Raw genomic sequence first — 22050 nt, forward strand, 5'->3', positions numbered from 1 at the left:
TCTACAGTCTGCTACGACTAAAGCTGCTACTGCCAATTACACGTTTCTGTTACTGCTGCTACTTATTCTGCCGATTTCACGTGACTGCTAATGTTGCTACTGCTACGGCTACTGCTGTGGCTACTTATGATAATGCTACCATTGCTACTGCTTCTAGTGCTACTGCTGCTACTACTGTTACTGCTACAGTTTCTGCCATTACTGCTACTGCTGGTACTACTGCCAATCTCACCATTTTGCTACTGCCCACTGCTACTGCTACTGCTGCATCTTCTACTGCTACTGCTACTGCTGCTTCTAATACTGCTACTGTTGTTAATAAAGCTACTGATACTGCTGCTATTGCTACTGAAATAACTGCTATTGCTCTTGTTTGCTACATTCGTTTTCACAATTTTGCTACTGCTGCTACTGCTACTGCTGTTTTTGCTACTGCTATTGCTGCTATTGTCATTGCTGCTGCTTCTACCGCTACTGCTTACACTCTTAATGTAAGTTTAAACTGGTGCTACTACTTCTACTGCTGCTGTATCTGCAGCTACTGCAACTGCTCCTACCGCTACAGCAGTTCAATATTTTCAACGGTCGATTTCACATTTTTGCGACTACTACTACTCCTACGTCTACTGCCGATTTTAAATTTGTGCGACTTTTACTACTGCTACAACCTTTTTTACATCATTCTTGCTGCTGCTACTGCTGCTGCTATTACTATTGCCAATTTCACGTTTTTGCTACTGGCCCTGTTGCTCCTACTTCTGTCGGTTTCACGTTTTTGCTACTGCTACTGCCGCTTCTGCTAGTATTAATGCTGCTGGTACTGCTGCTACTGCAATTACTGAATAATAAATGCAAAAGTCAGACATTTGCTTGCATTTTAAGTGTTGACTATCTTTGTATTAACATTATATACATGTACTAGTACAATTTACAGCTTGAATTGCTCAAAAGGGCAAACAAATTTATATACAAAAGCCATGTACAAAAGCCATGAAGCCATGCTACTCTTATATTGAAGAGAATTATTTTTAATAAGATATATCAATCACAAATAAAACCGAACTACAGCTGAATTTAATAAAGTACTTCGTGTAAATGTCAGATAAGTGTTCAGGTTTAACTCCATATTTTCTGATGTGTATCAAGTTAGGTCTGTAGATTTGCGAGTAAAATACTTTGCAGTTACTTGGTGATATAGATGGGACTTGCGACAGTATGTGAGGTAATAGCTACATTATACACGTAGAAAACGTAATATGGGGAAAGACATTTATCACATAAATCCAATGTTTCATTCTGGTACAAGAAAAAACAAAACTGAAAACTTGAATTAAATGCTTTTCGATATCAAGTAGACGAATTCTGTGTTTTACTTGATCAAATTACTGTCGTCTGCTGACTCTCTCATATGTAGTGAAGCTCCTCCCCTAATACCTAATATGTTTAATTGCCTATGCTGATTCAAACCCCGCCCCTTAATAAACTATCCGGTCTGTTGTGTGGTTTATGAATAATATCTTATCCCGATACGCATTCGCAGGGTCATGAATGAAAGACAGCCTATTAAAGGTTACTGCATCTACTGTGATACAGGTACCTGCTGTAAAACATCAATATATATATTGCCAATAAATGTTTCTTGTATTATACAAAACTCTATCGAGCATTTAATCAAATATAATCATAAATAGAATAGAAAAAGTGAAACTCCACAGGTCGCTCAACACAACAAAAACGAACATGTTGCAGGCTCGGTTTGGTTGAGCCTGTTCATGGACGGCAGTTAAAATGCATGCTACCGTCCACGCCCTCATAAGGACTTAAAAACATGCGAAAGAACAGGAATTCTAAAAATATTGTCTTTAATTATTATCTTGCCCTGTGTGTGTGTGTGTGTGTGCGTACGTGTGTGCGTGTGTGTGTGTGCGTGTATGTGTGGTTTTTTGTTGTTGATGACTTTTTTTGTTTCTGTTTTTTAGTGAAAGGATTTTAAACTTAAAAATGATCGATGTACCAGTATGTTTTTATTCATATTTTGACCTGAACGGCGACGTAGAATATTTATAATGCTTCAAAAGCTTTTAAAACACATTGTCTTCATAATTTCCTTTGTTGGCATTATTTCACCTGAATGAAATATTCTCTCTATTCTAGCAAACGTTGTCATTTAGGTATTCAAGGAATTGATCTCCAACTACGCACTTTCTTTCTGACATGACTAAAGGTTGTGTATATTACTATAATCTCTGTTAGGCACAAGTTCTGTACATGACATGTTATAACAAACAGATAAATTTACAGTACAATCTCTCTAGAGCGGCTCTCTCTTAAGTAAAAGCCTATCCATAACAACATCATCAAAATTTCCCTAAGCTGAAATTTACTTCAGAACAAAAACCTCTATATAACAGTCAATAATTGTATCTCCCAAAGGGTGTTCCCAGCAAACACACAACGTTAAGACAATGTTGTGTTTTAGTTGTATGTTAGTTGTGTTATTTTACAACGTTGTGACAACGTTGTAACAACGTTGAGAACTATTCAAAATAGTGATTTGAAATGTATAGGAGAAAGTCCTATGCAAGCAATGTGTGAATGTACTGAAAAGACCCTATAAAAAGACACACTGAGTTTTTATCTGAATCTTGTAAAATCTACAACTTTAGTACAACGTTGTGCAAACGTTGAGCTACAACGTTGTGTACGTAACAGTGCTGTAACGTTGTCACAACGTTTTACTCAAGTTTGAATCACAACGTTGTTAAGGTAACGTTATATTAACGTTTTTACAATGTTGCCAATTTTCAGTGAAAGAGTAGTTATGAAAGTATATTCAAAACCGACAGTTGGCTAGAAAAGCCTGCCTACTTGCGGAGCTACCGAGGTCGCCTGCTCAGCAGCTGTCAACTGCCTCATACGAGAACTGCTTTGCTACTCCCTTATATACTAATTTTTTTCGCTCGATTGTGAAGAATAAAGCTTCGAGTCCGAGTCCGGGAAAACCTTGGAATGGCGTTTAATGAGGACGTTAACTGCCATGACCCATTACTAGGGTTCAAACCCACGTCTCCGTGGTAAGCAGCCGACACCTTATCTCCAACACCACCACTCCCCTTCTGCCGCAAAACATTGCCAGTTATATAGGTAATTTGTACAGCATATGCTGTATGCAGGTCTAGAATTTTCTCTTTTTTTATGGACATTTTGTAAATATATTTACAATCCATAAATCTGAAGATTTTTCAGTATAAATTTATAGACTGGTTGTATGAGATCTGTTAAAATTACAATTTAAATCATAACTGCAAGTTAAAATGAAATTTTTCTCTCATTACATTAAGCATGTAGATTAAAAACATAGAAATTATTTCATACAGATGGATCACTTTATTTTTTTCACATTTTCCAAAAATACAAAGTTGTCAATATTGACAGAAAATCACACTAAAAAAACCTTCTTATGCATTCTAAGTTTAACCCTGCAGTTTTGACCAATTTTTAGAAGGATAATATGCCCCCTGCCCCCCACCCTCTGACCTGAACTTCAAACTTCTGAAAAATAAGCTTGTTTCTTGAAATAAATTAGGTTAGATCTATTTTAGTGTCAATATTTTGTTGTTGTTGTTGTTGTTGTAGTATTTCATTATGTAAAGCTGACTTCGTAGCGATAGGTTCGAATCTATATTTTGCCATTATAATTTCGTTTATTTCAATTTAAGTTGTCGAATATACTGTAACATCATTGAACATAAATATTTTTTCGTAAATTTACTTTGAGTATCTCCTTCTTAAAAAGAAACGTTGATTCGGATGTACTGACACCTGAATATCTGCATGCGCGCCGAATGTTTACAGAGTCCGTTAGTATTTTTGGTGTCTCTCGGTGATACTGTTACACATTAGAACAACTGAATAAAATCTCCTTTCAATTAACTATCGATATATCTGGTGTTTTACGTAAGACTGAGGTAAGTACATATAAATTAATACTAGTATTAATTTATATGTACTTACCTCAGTCTTACGAATAATGTATATAGATTATTCTTGAATTCATTTTGGCGCAAAGTTATCCCAAGATTTGGGCCAAGTCAAGATTTTGTTGCAGACCAAATAGCCTACATATGCGTTCGTTAACAGCAACATGAAATTTATTCAGTAAAAACCCTAAAGTCTAGTTTCTGTAAAGAAAAAAAAAACGAATGCAAATTGCTGCCATACCCCACCCACTTCTGTTAAACAAGAAACTTTCCATATAATATTCAGCACTGGTAAAGGTAAAGGTAAGTTTTATTTACCATCGCTTGGTGAAACAATTAACATAAGCTCTCTAGAGCTTTTCTGCGACCCTATATTAAGAACAGTTTAAACCAATTATACCTCATCCCCTGCAGTTTTCTGGTACCCATTTACAGCAGGGTCGACTGAGGCAATCGTGATGAAGTGCCTTGCCCAAGGACACACCGCATTGGGAGTTGCCAGGATTCGAACCAGGGGCCTTCGCCTCCGTAGGAAAGCGTCTTAGCCCTCGCGATCTCGGCCAGTGCGTCTGCAACTATTTAATTTCTGTTTCGAAGTCTTTCAGTGCTTTCACGGGATCTACTTTTCAGATCATATTTACAGCACAACAGCGGATGTTAAGTGCTGTGTGGCGGCCATAAAAGTCGCCCCGACTTCATCTCAGTGTTGATATATTTTCTCGTCCTTCGGGATCATTGATTTCAACTCATTTAGATCTGAAGATTGAATACTGCTTAAACCGGTGATAGGGGGCGTGGGCAGTGTTGCATTATCCATAACTGCTCATGAACAGACTCAATCAAACTGAGTCTGTAATTTTTACTGTTTGTTAAAATTGTTTTGTTCTGGGTGCTTCCAAGGGATCTACTTTTCAGATTATATTTTTAACTATATAAGTATTAAATCAGAGCTTCAGATAAGCTGCGTACTTATGAAAATAAATTTTCAGAAAACCTGATTGAATTAGTAATATTAACTCAAGGATGTGTCTAGCCGTCCGGGTTACCGAATGCTTAGTCTGAGATTTAGCCAATCTGAGATCCCTTTACCAGACGGCTAGCAAATCCTCAAGGATTTTCTAACCATCCGGTAATAGATTTCCTAATGAATAAGTAATGATACCTGTTATTTACTGAAAAAATATAGATGTCAATACTCGTCTGCAAACAAAACTTTGTGTGAATACATACTACAGATTTACTTTTAATCGTGCATGTAGATACGAAGACTTGCATGTCAGTACTAAGGTCATATTATAAACTCATTCTAGTGTGAAAGCTAAGTCAGGTTTCTTTGTAAATCTTCAGGCCTTTTTACATGGAGAGGTGGCGAATAACTTAAATGGTAGATCCTCATGCCAAGTGGGACAGGAGAGGTCATACAAATGCATGTAAATACCGAAACTTGAATGTCAATTCTAGGTGCATCAAACATAGTAAACTAATTAAAGTCTGAAAGCTATCTCATGTTCCTTTGTCAATCCTCAGACCTGTTTACATGGAGAGGTGGCAGATACCTTAAATGGTTCGATCCTCATGCCAAGTAGGACAGGAGAGGTGGTACATATGCATGTAGATACCAAGACTTGCATTTATAATGTAAATACCTAAGTACGTCATACATAGTAAAACCAATTCAAATCTGGAAGATATCTCATGTTTCTTTGTCAATCCTCAAGCCTGTTTACATGGAGAGGTGGCGAATACCTTAATTGGTCCAATCCTCATGCCAAGTAGGACAGGAGAGGTGGTACAAATGCATGTAGATACCAAGATTTGCATGTCACTACTTAGTATGTCATTGTAAACTAATTCCAAGTCTGAAAGCTATAATAGAACCAATTCATATCTGGAAGATATCTCGTGTTTCTTTGTCAATCCTCAGGCCTGTTTAGATGGAGAGGTGGCGAATATCTTAATTGGTCCGATCCTCATGCCAAGTAGGACAGGAGAGGTGGTACAAATGCATATAGATACCAAGATTTGCATGTCACTACTTAGTATGTCATTGTAAACTAATTCCAAGCCTGAAAGCTACAGTAAAACCAATTCAAATCTGGAAGATGTCTCGTGTTTCTTTGTCAATCCTCAGGCCTGTTTACATGGAGAGGTGGCGAATACCTTAATTGGTCCGATCCTCATGCCAAGTAGGACAGGAGAGGTGGTACAAATGCATGTAGATACCAAGATTTGTATGTCACTACTTAGTATGTCATAGTAAACTAATTCAAGTCTGAAAGCTATATAGAAGAACCAATTCAAATCTGGAAGATATCTCGTGTTTCTTTGTCAATCCTCAGGCCTGTTTACATGGAGAGGTGGCGAATACCTTAATTGGTCCAATCCTCATGCCAAGTAGGACAGGAGAGGTGATACAAATGCATGTAGATACCAAGATTAGTCACTACTTAGTATGTCATAGTAAACTAATTCAAGCCTGAAAGCTATTACATGTTTCTTTTGTTAATCCTCGGACCTGTTTACATGGAGAGGTGGCGAATACAATGTACCTTAAATGGTATGATCCTTGTGCAAAGTAGAACTAAGAAGAGGTGGTACAAATGCATGTAGATACCAAGACTTGCATGATGTAAATACTCAAAGTACTTCATACAATATAGTAAAAATAATTAATTTATTTGGGTTTTACGGCACGCTAACACAGTATAGGTTAAAAAACCCAATTCAATTCAAATCTGAAAGCTATCTCATGTTTCTTTGTCAATCCTCAGGCCTGTTTACATGGAGAGGTGGCAAATACCTTAAATGGTTTGAGCCTCATGCCAAGTAGGACAGGAGAGGTGGTACAAATGCATTTAGATACCAAGATTTGCAGGATGTAAATACCTAAGTTTGTCATACGTAGTAAAAACCAGTTCAAATCTCGTGTTTCTTTGTCAATCCTCAGGCCTGTTTACATGGAGAGGTGGCGAATACCTTAAATGTTACGATCCTCGTGCCAAGTAGGATAGATTAGGAGAGGTGGTACAAATGCATGTAGATACCAAGACTTGCATGATGTAAATATTTAAGTATGTCATACATAGTAAAACCAGTTCAAATCTGAAAGCTATCTCATGTTTCTTTGTCAGTCTTCAGGCCTGTTCACACGGAGAGGTGGCAAATACCTTAATTGGTACGATCCTCATGTCAAGTGAGACATGAGAGATGGTATAAATGCATGTAGATACCAAGCTTTGCATGATGTAAATTCTTAAGTTAAATTCTTAACGTACAGTTATGTCTCCTAAACTGCTCTCTAAATTTTCAAATAATTTTACATGCACATCACCATCATGAGCGCAAGGAACACGTGCATTTACATGTTACTTTGACCTTCACCTTGACTTGAGATACTTTTTAAAGTCAGTGTCTTCAGAAAATAAGCAATTTAGGTGCCATACGATATGGAGGTATTCATCACCTTCAGTGATAGCTCTAGTTATTTAAATTTTAAAGATTTAATGACTGAAATTGAATCATTTGATACCATTAATGGCATAAAAAGTTTATTCAATGAGTACTGTCTTGTTCTTATAATGCGATCTACTTTTGTCAATACGATTGCTGTAGAACTGATTGGACCTACATATTTACAATAGTTTAACTGTTGTTCTGTTTCCTTTTTACAGCCCCAATATTATTGCACATTCGGTAGCAAAGATGTTGACACCACATGTCGTCTGATGATGACTTTTACGGGATCGAATAAGGTTTGGTCATTGTATTCCCTGAAAGGAATGAGAGAAGAAAAGAAACTGGAAGACCTGGCTATCTGCAGGCCAATGCTGGCTGCAGGTCAATATTGAGTAAGTCCTGTATACTGTTACAGTGTGGAGTAAATTTGTTTTTAACATGTCCAGAGAAAGAGGATAGGTAGCTTGGTAATTAAAAAACAACATGTTTAGAATATTGATAACATAAATCATCATCACTGACAGGTATTTTTTGAGGACAATTCAGAAAAGAAGAGCTCAGCTGGGCCTCATGTTCTCAAACCATTTTTCAGTCTCATTTGTTGTTTTATCTAAAACATCATAATCAATCGGGAATCCATTTAAATAGCTATTTTAGATAGTTTTAAATTTCATTTGTTGTTTCATTATATAATATAAGATTTAAATTAACATGCGAGCATGGCGCCTAATGTGGATGCCTCTTTTGTGATAACGGCAATTTGATTACAACTTTTACACCACTGTAATGATTTTTTTTCAGATGCTCTTATGAAAACTCATAAGACAATAACAAAAAAAAAGAAGCTGATGATGCTGTTTTTAAAACATGCTCCATTCAAAAAATGTGGATTGAAATTTAAGGTAGGCTTAGATTCTATTGCTTTTCTATTGTTCAGTGTTGATGCTTTTTGGATAAGTCAGATAAGCACATGCTTGAAGGTCAAACTGACTTAGGTTACAGTTAAATGTATCTAAAGATAAGTGTAACTTGAGCTCTTGATAATCTTCAGCTTTACTTCTTTGTTTTTGGTGTTGCACTAAAAAGGTCAGCATAATTTGATTCAGGTTTTACTGCAGGATTCAGGATGGTTGAACTGATATAAAATTAAAGAACCAAATCTTCATCCTTAAATTTTGCTTAAAACATAAATTTAAGTTTCAGAAACAATTTAAACAAATAATGTGTCTTTGCTCCAGAATCATTCTATCATTGACATTGTTTTACACAAGTACTTAATATTAATGAATTATATTAAAACAAAACATTCAATATTATTACAGAAAGGTGTGACGGGTGCGTGTACTGCAGGCAGGGAGGATTTTACGGTCAGCCAGAGGATTTGGAGATATACTGTAATGTCTTTAATGTGGACTTGCGTGTGATTTAAGTTTTCACAAGGGTTTTAGTGTGTGTGAAAGTATGTCAGTTTTCAAAATTGAGCTATGACAATTTGCTCAAACTACATAACTCAAAGAACTTTGAAGCGGTCTTGTTGACGTCATGAGCTTTTGTTTAATACCAGTATTGGTGATATAGGCCCATGATTATATACTGTAGAAAGTGAACAAGTTCACTGCTCGATACAGATAATCATATAGCCTGATCTCTGAATGATATTTATGAACCAAAAGAAGGCATAAAATAAAAACATACAGTAGTGATTTGAATTATTGATATTGTTAAACTAGATCTGGGCCTGTATTCATAAAGGATCTTAGTAAAAAAAAATTATCTAGAACTTAATATTCTTTGAACAATCAAGTCAAAAACTTTTCACGCTCTTTAAATATTTCACAGCATGACTCCAAACTTGTATATTATACCAAAGAAACATAGATTGGCAACTTGAAAGGTGTATAGAGCAAATCTCGCCAACATCACATGGCAACTGAATGAGGTCTCCTTTTAGTAAGCATATTTGATCACAATTGATCAAGTCAGCAAACGCTTTGAAATAAGAAAAGTTGATCGTTTGTGTATAATGCTAATGGTACCTTTTTAATAATGTTACCAGTATTTTCTACACAGGAAAGCAATGAATTTTTGATTGGAAGTCTGAGAAATCAACAGTTGTTGAAAAATGGACACGATTCAGTTTATTACGCGCCAGTGTAACATTAAATACTGACCACGTTGAAAATTGACCCCATAGATCCTTTTCAACGTTGAGAATTGACCCCGTCAACATTTCAACATCAAATTTTGATCAAAGGGTCCTTTTTCAACGTTGAGAATTGACCCCGTCAACATTTCAGCATTAAATTTTGATCAAAAGATCCTTTTTCAACATTGAGAAATGGCCCCACCAACATTTCAACATTAAATTTTGATCAATGGGGTCAATATTTAATGTTACACCGGCTGTACCGCCAGTTTAATACTTCAGTAAGCATCTGTTGATTTGATCACGATTGATCAAATCGGCAAACACTTTGAAATAATATAACGCGTCAAGGTCAATGTCACCAAGGTGTTATAGTGACGTCTTTGGTTATTTTTAAGGTTGAAGTTTTTCGGCAACTTTTGTTTTTCTGTCATAGCTTTTTTATTATTGCTTATATCTTTCTGTAACTTTACATAAACATTGTCCAGCATACAAACAAAATATGTACAGGGGGTGGGCCCATTATACCCACGGTCAAGGTCACCAAGGTGTTATACTTAGGTTAAGGTCACAAAATTGTTATACTTGGAATTATTTTCATGTTAAATTTTTTTGGAAAGCTTCGTTTATAGACATACCTTTGGTACTTTAAAAGATAGTGACTTCACTTTATCATCATCATCTGCATGTGTGGTAGCAATCCCAATAACTCTAATATGTGTTCTTGACAGAATTATGCACCTTGATGTATCTTCCTTTTAAAGTTTTACTGTCAAATCACCGAATAGTGGAGCGCGCTGTCGTATGGACAGCTCTTGTTGTTGAGACCCCTTAGAGAATTTCAAATTTGTTGTCGCTTATCTTCACTCTGATGTGTTGCACACAAGTCGCATCCATATAACCATGGTCAAGGTCACACTTTGGTCAAAGGTTAAAAGAGAGTTTATTCTAACACATTCTTTGTTTATTCTTTCACTATTTTTTATCAGAAAATCAAATTATTGATCGTCTGCGTTACTTAAATTTTGTTTTTCTCAAAAACTGTCAAAGGTAACCATTTGAAACTTGGAAAACTTGTTCACTTTTACACATTTTTATATGCCCGAAGGGACGTATTATATTACGACGCCGTTGTCCGTCCGTCCATTAGCAATTTCGTGTCCGCTCTGTAACTCTTGACCCCCTTGAAGGATTTCAAAGAAACTTGACACAAATGTTCACCACATGGAGACGACGTGCAGAGCGCTTGTTTCGGATGACTAGGTTCAAGGTCAAGGTCACACTTTGGGGTTAAAGGTTGTTTCTTGACCGCTCTGTAACTCTTGAACTGCTTGAAGGATTCCAAAGAAACTTGGCACAAATGTTCACCACACTGAGGCGACGTGCAGAGGGCATGTTTTAGATGACTCGCTTCAAGGTCAAGGTCACACTTGGGGGGTCAAATGTCATAAATGACTTTGCTTTGTGTATATTGCTCTGCATTGCAGTGCTCTTGTTTTTATTTGGCAGATCCCTTTTTTGTTCTCTTACAATCATTTTCTTTGTATTACTTCCCTTTTTGGTTACTATAAATAGCTTATTTTGAAACTTTTTATTATTTGCCATAGGGAAAAACCGAGACCACTTTTCTGTGGTACAACATGGATGGTACCTCCAATTTTTAGGTGTATTTTGACATAACTTTACCTGGTAAGAATTTTTTTGTGGACTTGGAATTTTTTTCTGGATTTTCTTCTTTTTTTTTGTTCCTGTCCTTTGGGCTTCAACAGTCAAGTTCTTTAAATTTTGCTCCCATCCTCTGATGTAACCCTTCGGGCGTATATTGCCCACGCTTGGTGGCGCTGTTGTATTCATTGCAATGCAGGTATGCAGGTAACCCTGTGATTTGTTTTTACAGAGTAAATACCTCTTACTGTCCGTCAGTCTCCAATTTCTCAATACAGTGTAACAAGGTATTTTTCTTCTTTACAGTGGTGACCTCATTCTGTTGACTAGGTGACTTTCAATGATTTTTTGGTTGAGCTATTGCCCTTTTTCGACCTTGAATTTTCAGTTGTTGTTTTTTTTTCAATCCAATTACCCAATATCTTATCATAGGTATTGACATGATACTAAGACATAATTTATTGTGATGACCCAATTTGTTAGACAAGAGGAGGTAACTCTATCAAGGATCATTTTCTAAGAATTATTGCCCTTTTTATACGCCCGTTTGAAAAATTGGACGTATTATGGGAACGCCCCTGGCGGGCCGGCAGGTGACGTCCGGAGCATATCTTCTTCATGCATGGAGGGATTTTGATGAAACTTGGCAAAGTTGCTCACCATCATGAGACGGAGTGTCATACGCAAGAACCAGGTCACTAGGGCTGTTCAGTGTATGTGCATCCGTGCGTGCTTGTGTCCGGATTGTAACTTTGACATGCATGGAGTAATCACGTTTATATTTGGCATGAATGTTAACCTCAGTGAGACAGAGTGTCATGCGCAAACCGCAGGTTCCTATCTCAAAGGTCAAGGTCAAACTTAGAGGTCAAAGGTTAAATTCAATAATGACTTTATCCGGAGCATTTCTTCTTCATGCATAGATGAATTTTGATGAAACTTGGCACAATTGCTCACCATCATGAGACCGAGTGTCATGCGCAAGAACCAGGTCCCTAGGTCTAAGGTCAAGGTCACAATTAGAGGTCAAAGGATACAAGAATGAAAACTTTGTTCGGAGCATTTCTTCTTCATGCATGGAGGGATTTTGATATTACTTAGCACAATTGTACACCATCATGAGACGGAGTGTTATGCGCAGGTCCCTTCTTTAGAATTACTTCCCTTTGTTGTTACTATAAATAGCTTATATTGCAACTTTTTCATTACTAGTCGTAGGGAAAAATCGAGATCACTTTTCTGTAGTGCAACATACATGATACATCCAATTCTGAGATGTATTTTGACCTGTCTCTACCTGGTAAGATTTTTGTGTGGACTTGCAACTTTTGGGGATGGGGGGGGGGGGGGGGGGATTAAAGATTAACTTCCCTTAGTTGTTACTATAAAATCAGTAACTTGAGAACCGCTTTACCCAGAATGTTAAAACTTAATAGGATGATTGCACATGCAGAGTTTATGACCCCTATTTATTTTGGGGGTCACTGGACCTGAACATGAGAAACAATTTCCATTTCATAACTTTTAAAAGAACCACTAGGCCCAGAATTTTGAAACTTAGTCGGATGATTGGACATGCCAAGTAGATGATCCCTTTTGCAGCCAACCATCATTGTCTCTTTGACTTTTGCTCCTTTCCCCTATTGACTTCTTGCCTGTACGACTATGCATTTGGGGAGACATGCATTTTTCTTCAAAATCATCTTCTAGTTTACCTTTGCCGAACTTGCAGCTCATGAAGTCCGTATTTACCTTGTTCCTGTGGGCATGTCATTGTATTAGATTTTGTTATCTTTAAACTACATAAGCTTTTTGTATTTAATTAAATTGAATTATCGTTATCGTTAAACTACATAATCTTTTTATAATTTTGGACTTGAATTATCGCTATTGTTAAACTACATAAGTTTTTTGTATTTGATGGATTTAAATAATTGTTACGTATGCTTTAAACTATATTGTATTATCAAGGGGTGCAGTATTCCCATATACTGCTTAAGGGATTACTTTCGTTGTTTCTGAACTTAACGAATATTTTAGTAAATTTTATTATTAGATCTTGAATTAAAATATGTAATTGAAATTTTGTTTTGCTTATTTATTTAAACATGAGCTGTCAAAAGTAGGTTGTATTTTGGTGGTTTCACAACGTTAACCAACAACGTTGTCACAACGTTGATTCGACTCCACATTTTTACGTTGTCACAACGTTGTATCTGACCGCAACACAACGTTATGCCACAACATTGTCGCAACGTTGACACGACTCCACACTTTTACGTTGTCACAACGTTGTTTCTAACGTTGTCACAACGTACACAACGTTGTAACAACATTGTCACAACGTTACTGTGCTTCCTGGGTTGCTCTAAAGAGGTTACACAGTACAAGTTATATGAATTGATAAGCACCTTTCACTGTTCAAAATACCAAAATCTGACCAAAAGGTACGTTATAAAATAAAGTGGTATGCATCTTTAAAACAGGCGAACTCATCTAAAGCTTCAAAACGTTTTCTTATGTAAACACTTACTTAAAATTTTGACACCTCGATAAGGGTTAAAAGCCTGCAAGTGTCATAGCACTGATTTGAGCCCCTTATTTCTTTTAACTTCAAAACTTTTTTGCGTAACAAACGCAGCGCACAGTTTTGTATACATTTTATAAGGCTAGCAGCCAATCTTGCCTGAAACTCACTAAAACACTTTTTTTCTAAATGCTTACATTTACTGGCATATAAGATCTGAGCTATATATTAAATCTAGAGTAATGCCTCTTTAATACGCATTCGTGATGTAAAAATTGAAATTTTAAAACCATCTACTTAACCAAAACACTTTTTTGTGCCTATTATTTCTGAAGATGAATGTTATTCAATTTCCCTTTACACATTGCAAGCTTTAGAGAGAAAACCGCACCTGGAAAACTTGAAGCAGAGGTTGTTGTTCTTGAGGTGCTAATTTACTAAGAATTTTGAATAATTATGCTACAGGAAGTATCTGTCATTATAGGGAGGTATTTGCCTCTGGGATGTCGTAAGCAGAGTTATTCGGTACAAGTTCTTTATAACATAACATATTAGTCTGCACCACTTTTACAAAGTTCTCCATGAGCAGCTTGATATACCTCAGGATTTCCAACAACCAGATTCATCGAACCGGGTCTTATCCCTATATAAGTCGTTCTTGAAATCCAATACCAGTTTTATACATGAAATCGATATCTTTGTATATATACAAATTATTTTTCCTCTTATCAGAGTTTGTATTCTATTTTCATATCTTAATATTTTCAGATTGAAATGCATATATTTTGCTACTCATCTTTATGTAAAACCGGAAATTCACAAAAATACATATTTAGAAAAGTTTGAAAAGAAAACTTTGTGAGAAACATTTACTTGAAATGGTATCACATTACAACAAGACAAAAACAACGACAGAAAATGTAACGTAATATTGAATAGGCAATTGTACTCTTTATTAAATTGAAACTACTTTTATTTTACATTAATTTCGTGTTGTGTGTGTTGGATAAGTGATTAAACATCTACCTTATGGTTAAAATAATGATTTGTAAAAGGCGAAATTCACAATGTATAGGTTTGAGAATACATGTTTCAATAGCTTATACATGTAACATCACATGTTTTTTGTCAGACCATGTTAAACAATATGACTTGTATCATATATCACATATACTTGTAGATAAAAGACCGCTCTTAGTAAACTTATATAAAATGCATAAGGTACTAGTAGCTGGCTTAAATCGATAGGCTTTTGTTATTGAATGAACCGCGTTTAAAAATCTATTAGTTTGGTCAATATCTTAAATGTAATACATGTAATACTATACATTAACGATCGGTAGGATTATATCAATATGGTCGAGCAAAAAGTTTCATTAACATTAGTAAGCGGCCCTGCCTTTGAAAATTGAACTGTTACATATATAAATCCTGTTTACGAAGTGTACAAACAATATTGTAAGAGAAGGAAAAAAGTGTAACTGGAACTTTGAAATATAAAAAAACAACTAAAAATTGCGAGTTCAATGCAGGATATGATATTGATATTGCCATCTGTTTGTTCTAGATTTGAAAATGGCAACAAAATGAAATTATACAAGATTCCATAGTCTACGGAAAAGTTTACAGAATTGTAGTTTGAACTTACATCGCTCTCTCGCTCTCTCTCTCTCTCTCTCTCTCTACGTATATATGTGAAGTTTTATTTACTTAATATGTATATATTAACATTCTTCTAAATATCCATATTAATGACGAAAGCGGTTGAGATTTTTAAGTTGAAAGTTTACTCAATTAAACTAAAGTAAACCAACACGGCATTTCATTCAATCTTTATATATATATACCTATTATAAGTCTTATTGTTATATATTTAGACACACTGATGAGCCATTCACGGCGAAACTAGTTTGTGACTTTTATATTAAAATTTAAGAAAAACTAAGCGAGCGTGTGAAGTCATTGTATAATTTTACGATATTTTGTTCCCGTTCCGGGTTCTTTTATATATATATATATATATATATATATATATATATATATATATATATATATATATATATATATCCGGATTTGTAGAAAGTTGCATGTAATGCCACTTTTTAAAAAGGGTGATAAAATATTGCATCAAACTGCCGTCCAATATCTCTTATAAGTTGCGTGGTTAAAATCATGGAACGGGTGATGTTCATACATACATACATATATATATATATATATATATATATATATATATATATATATATATATATATATATATATATATATATATATATGCAGACGATCTTATATATGATAAACAGTCAGGTTTTCTGCCAGGCCATTCGACGGTCTACCAGTTAACTGATATATATATATATAATCAAATTTGTTGGGCTTTTGATGGACGTAAATCTACTTGTATTATATTCTGCGACATAAGTAAAGCTTTTGATAGGGTATGGCATTCAGGGCTTATTTTTAAACTTAAACAATGTGGTATAAACGGAAACATAATAAACTGGATCACCAGTTATCTGCACAATCGAAGCCAAAAAGTCTGAGGAAACACAAGTAAATGCAGCAGTGCCTCAGGGATCAGTCTTAGGGCCTTGATTTTTTCTTATCTACGTAAACGACATTACCGAGTCTCTTTTAAGTATATATCGACTGTACGCTGACGTCAGTTCACCCGCCGTTAGTACTGGCCATGTGGAATATATCGAAACAGTATTAAACCATGATTTATATATGATATAATGGCTAGTTAATTTTAATCCTTCTAAAACAGAAGTAATGTTTTTTACTCTTGCCAAAAACAGTATTACTAGACCCTCCATTAATTTTTGACAATGTTCAGCTTAGTTATGTTAAAACACACAAACACCTTGGAGTAACGTTTTGTGATGATGGCACTTGGCACACCCATATCAGCATCTAAAGTATTAGAGACAGTAAATTTTTAAAATTTAAACTTAAACGAGCAACTCTCAATCAAATCTACAGCTCCTACATAAGGCCAGTTTTAGAGTATGCCTCTATTATCTGGGACAATTGTACAATATACGAAAAAGAATTACTTGAGAAAATGCAATATGATGCTGCTAGAACGGTAACCGGTTTAACAAGATCTGTTTCCATAAATAACCTAATAAAGGAGTTTGGCTGGATTTCATTATCCGATAGACGTAAATTACAAAAAAAACTAATTCTTATTTTCAAACACAAAAAATGCGATTTACCGAACTACTTAAATGAACTTTTACCCGGTATGGTTAGTGATACAAATTCATATAATTTGAGAAATCATCTCGACTACGCAACTATTGCCCGTCGTCTCGAAATTTATTCCAGATCAGTCCAAGCCAGCATGTCTATATCGGCCCGATATAGGTATACTGTCGGAATGTCGGCAAAATGTGCCGATGTAGGGTCGAGGTCGGGCCGATGTAGTGCCGCAAAATATTGAAATCGGTAGATCAACATCAATCAGTGTAACTATTTTGTACGTCAGATTGACATCGGGCCGATATTGGATTCTCTAATATAACTATATTTTTCAAAATATTATTGATAAACGTGAAAAATTAATCTAATTGCTAATATCTGCTAATTTATTAAAAAATATGATGTATGCCAGAATTAATCAAACTAGGTTCCAAAGAGAATTTGTTGACGGTATTTATCAAAATTTTATATGAAATAAAGGGAGGTAATAATTAAGATGCATTTTTATTTTTATGTGAAATGCCGCCATAGAAATATTCATATAAAACTGAAAATATAAATACGTTTAAAATTCTAATTGAACAATTTTAATAGTGTTAAGTATATACAGAAAGCTTACGTAACTGTATAAAACATGCAGTATATAGTTTGAAAAAATCTTTTATCAATATAAGCATCATACACATGATGCGAGACACATCAGTTCTCACGAAAACTACTCTGAGAATATATAAAGTGTGTATTTTTATGAAAATTTTGATAATGCACTGCGTGTCACACTATTTCTCGACCACGATATGATCTGCCAATATCGGGCCGATATCATTTTGATGTTGGCCAAATATCGTTTGCCAATATCTGACCAATGTCATTATGATGTTGCCCCGATACCGTCTGTCGACGCCGGGCCGACATAATTCCTATTTGTAGCCGAAATTGAAGCCGATATCGGGCCGTTATAGACAACGACGTCGGTTTGGTATCGGGCCGATATAAAATGCTGGCTGGGATACTACCATCATCTATTAAGCTTTGGAATGATTTAGATCTAGAAACTCGAAATTCAGAAACTCTTTCCTCATTTAAAAGAAAGCTAATAAAACTATTTAACCCACCCGTTGTTTCAAAATATTTTCATGTAGGTGACCGTTTCTTGCAAGTACATCACGCAAGAATACATAACAAATGTAGTAGCATAAACAACGACTTATTCAACAACCATCTACGCGATAATCCAAAATGTTCGTGCGGCAGTTTGTGTGAAGATGCTGAACATTTCTTTTTTCGCTGTCCGCTATTATACATAAACCGAAGAATCCAACTGTTTACCAATACTACGGACAATATCATCCTTTTAACAGTAAAAAATGCTTTTTTGGTATTGATAATTTAACCGATTTCAAAGATGTCCAGCGATTTATTAAATTTACCAAACGCTTTGAAACGTTCAATAACTAAGGTTGTTTATATACCTTACCATAATTGTAAGAACTTAGTCACTGATCTCAAACAAAACAGTTAACTCCGGGAGCACACGAGGCACGAGAATCGGGGTTAGTCAATTAGTTATTTTCTTTCTTTCTTGAGCTTTTTGTCTTTCTTTACTGAATTAGACTTTTATGTTGTTTATTTTGTAGAATCATTCTCTGTATAACGATATATGTTTATACTAGATTCTAGATCCATCTTTGGGGAAGGGCCGTCCCTAATGTTGGGAAAACGTGTGGCCCTTGCTTCTGATTTCAATGTACATATTACTTAACATGCTTTTCTAATTCTCATTAATTTATGTTAAAATAACACATGTGTTTAATTGTATTATAAGCATGTATTGATTCGTTTGCATTAAAATACGTTTAAACTAAAAACAAGTTTTTGTCTACAGTCAATAAAGCTAATAAGGTATTTCTTTGCTTCTACATATTGACCTAGTTTTTTGTGCTAAAGTAATCCAGTTTAAAATTCAACTCGATTTCATGGAAACAGATAATCTGTCAATAATCTACGATGAACATGTAGAAAATGGGACATAAAGAATGTGAACATTTTTACAGGGCCTCCCAAAACTATCTTGAAATCCGGCTAGTGGCTTCTTAGAACACGGTGTTATTATTCCAACTTCATTTGGCATGCAGCGAGACATATTTAGAGATAGAGGTCTATCTAAAACATACACAGGCCAAAGTTCATCAACTTGAACCATTCGGTTTTAGATGGGATGTCGTTTGAATGAAAGTGTAGAGTTTGTTCTGTTCTCCGGTGAGCTGAAAAGCCATGAGATGTGTGGAAATGCTCATTAGAGAATAATTAAGAGTGTATTTCTGTTTCAGTCATATCTTCCTTTGATAACACTATTCCTTTAAAACTTAAAGGAAGAATGTGCTAACTTTACAAAAACAAAATAAAAAAAACAAAAAACATTTTAGTACCTTGAACATGCGTTGCAGGGCTCTGAAATTCCTAATAACCTGTAACTGCTGTTTATTTTCCTTTACACTATCCATAGGCAATTTGTGTTAAAACAAGCTTTAAAAAAGCTTTGTTTTACAGATGTTCAGGCAATCGCTTAAACTCTTTAAATTCAACTGCATTTGATTTGAAAATCCTTTGAAACAAGGTATGAAAGATAGATTTATTACAAACTTCGATTGGGTGTCGAAGGCATTGGCTTTATTATTTTTCTTCCGTTCTTAAACTTATGACGTAAACATAAACGTTATGAAAAATATAACGGTTGATGTCAGTTTCACACTTTGTCATTTAAATAGCATACACTTGATGCTTATATATCAGAATTTCTAGGTATCGATTATGATTCTTGGAGCAAATGCTGGAAAATCCTCTAGTTAATTTTCCTTCATGAGTGTTGGCCATATCACTGCTATTGAGAATAAAATCTGAGAAGTAGATCCCTCGGAAGCACCGAGAAAAAGGCAAACAGTGAAATTTGCAGAATCGGTTTGATTGAGTCTGTTCATGATCAGCAATGGAAAATGCAACACTGCCCACGCGCCCTAGCACCGGCTTAAGCAGTATTCAATCTTCAAATCTAAACGAGTTGAAATCAATGACCCTGAAGGACCAGAAAATATAACATCACTGACTTTTATTTACTCTTAATTACTTAGTACTACAGTAAAACTTACACATCATGTTAAGGAAATGGTTAAATACCAAAAGTATGATATTTAGCTAGAACGCTAATTATTTATTCATACAAGACCAGACAGACCGACCACACAGATCGATTTTCATTAAAATTGTAAAATTGTTTCGTGTACAGCTGAAATGCGCTCATGTTTCTATATTTTTAGGGATTGATAACAAATATTTTAAACAATTTCTGTTCTTTATCAATAAATTAGTTTAATTAAAACCAAAGTTTTGGAGTAGTGCTATTATTTCCCAAATATTCGCTTAGAACAATCGGCTTCATTTATTTCAACTCATTTAGATTTGAAGATTAAATACTACTTACGCCGGTGCTAGGGGGCGTGGTAAGTGTTGCAGTTTCCATTACTGCTCCTGCGTAGACGCAATCCAACTGAGTCTGCAATTTTCACTGTTTGCCTTGTTCTTGCTGCTTCCGTGGAAATGCTTTAATTTTCAGATTTTGTTAAAGAATCGGAAACTCGAGCTGTTATTTTACATGTAATCTTCAATGTAAGCATGCCTAATGGGTCTCAAAGACTAAAATAAGTAATGAGATTTCACGCAGTTATCTTAAGCAACTGTCTGTCTCTAATTATATATGTACATTTATCATCATCACCCTCAATAAAAATAACATACAATATTTTTTGTTGTTGTTTATTATACAATACAGAAAGCGCAACAAAACACAAAGCCAACAAATAACTTTAGTGAAAACATTATCTGATAATACATTTTATTATATTATATGATGGTCCAAAGAAGGTCATGTAGATTGTACATGATTATTATAACGCAACATAATTCCTTGTTAAACACTTATTGTTCAATTCATTGTCAATTTTTGTAGGGTTTAACATCACGCCGATATAATTATAGTTCATACTGGTCCAGTGCTAAAATCCGGACATTTTTGGTGGTTTTATGACGATAACTTTGCATTCCGAAACTGCACTTGCATCACATTTCAAATGTATAATTTTAGGTTCTTTATAAATCTCTATGTAAAACAAGAAAGTCGGATATTGCTGATTTCATCATAGAAAAAGTCATCCGAAGTGGGCCAATAAAAACTGTCAAAATCGACCTTCAGAGTGCTTAAATATTCGGACACTATTTCGGTATGAAATGCAACGAATCTGAGCACCTAAAAATAACAATGAACACGACTTTGTTTGAAACAAAGCAGTCAGATTCAATCCTGTGTAAATGTATACAGACATCTCCGTTCGATTGAAGTTTTATTACCTGTTAATCACGTGATCATGTGGACTAGTTTCTAACTTAATGTGTAACTGCCAAATATAACAATACTATAATACGCAATAAAATCTGTCTTAGCGAAAATTAATGTTTACAACTTCTCTCACCCACTTGCAGATTCTGTTGCTGTCGTTATACTTTTTGACGCAACTATGCACTATAATGACGCCGCGCCGATTTTATCTTATGAATTGCTTCCCTTGTCTGCAAAATGCTGGCATTTTCTTCTCTATTGAATTATTATAAAACAGAAATCGGTTAAATTTCTTAAATAAATACTGAGGGTAGTACAGAATTGTAAAACATGATTTTACGTCAGTTTTGATCAACTAAGAAAAAGAGTCGTCTGCAACAGGCAGAATTGTTTTCTCATTAAATAAGTACCTCGCCGCACATCAATTACTGGCGTGCGCTGTATGACGTCATCCCCCACGACACACAATTTTTACTTTTAGCGGTGCGGATATTTGAAGGTAATTTTCTCTGGAAATATTTACATTCACACACTGTTGTTGACAACTGGTCATCAAAGCGTTCGTCCGCGTCGATCATTTTCATTCCAGTAAAAATCACGATCTTAAAGCGTTTTTTAAAGGTGTCCGAATTATTAAGCACCGTCCGGGTTTAGGCGCTGGACCAGTATAGCGTTTTTC

Source organism: Mercenaria mercenaria, chromosome 5, assembly GCF_021730395.1.
Source record: "Mercenaria mercenaria strain notata chromosome 5, MADL_Memer_1, whole genome shotgun sequence".
Lineage (NCBI taxonomy): Eukaryota > Metazoa > Mollusca > Bivalvia > Venerida > Veneridae > Mercenaria > Mercenaria mercenaria.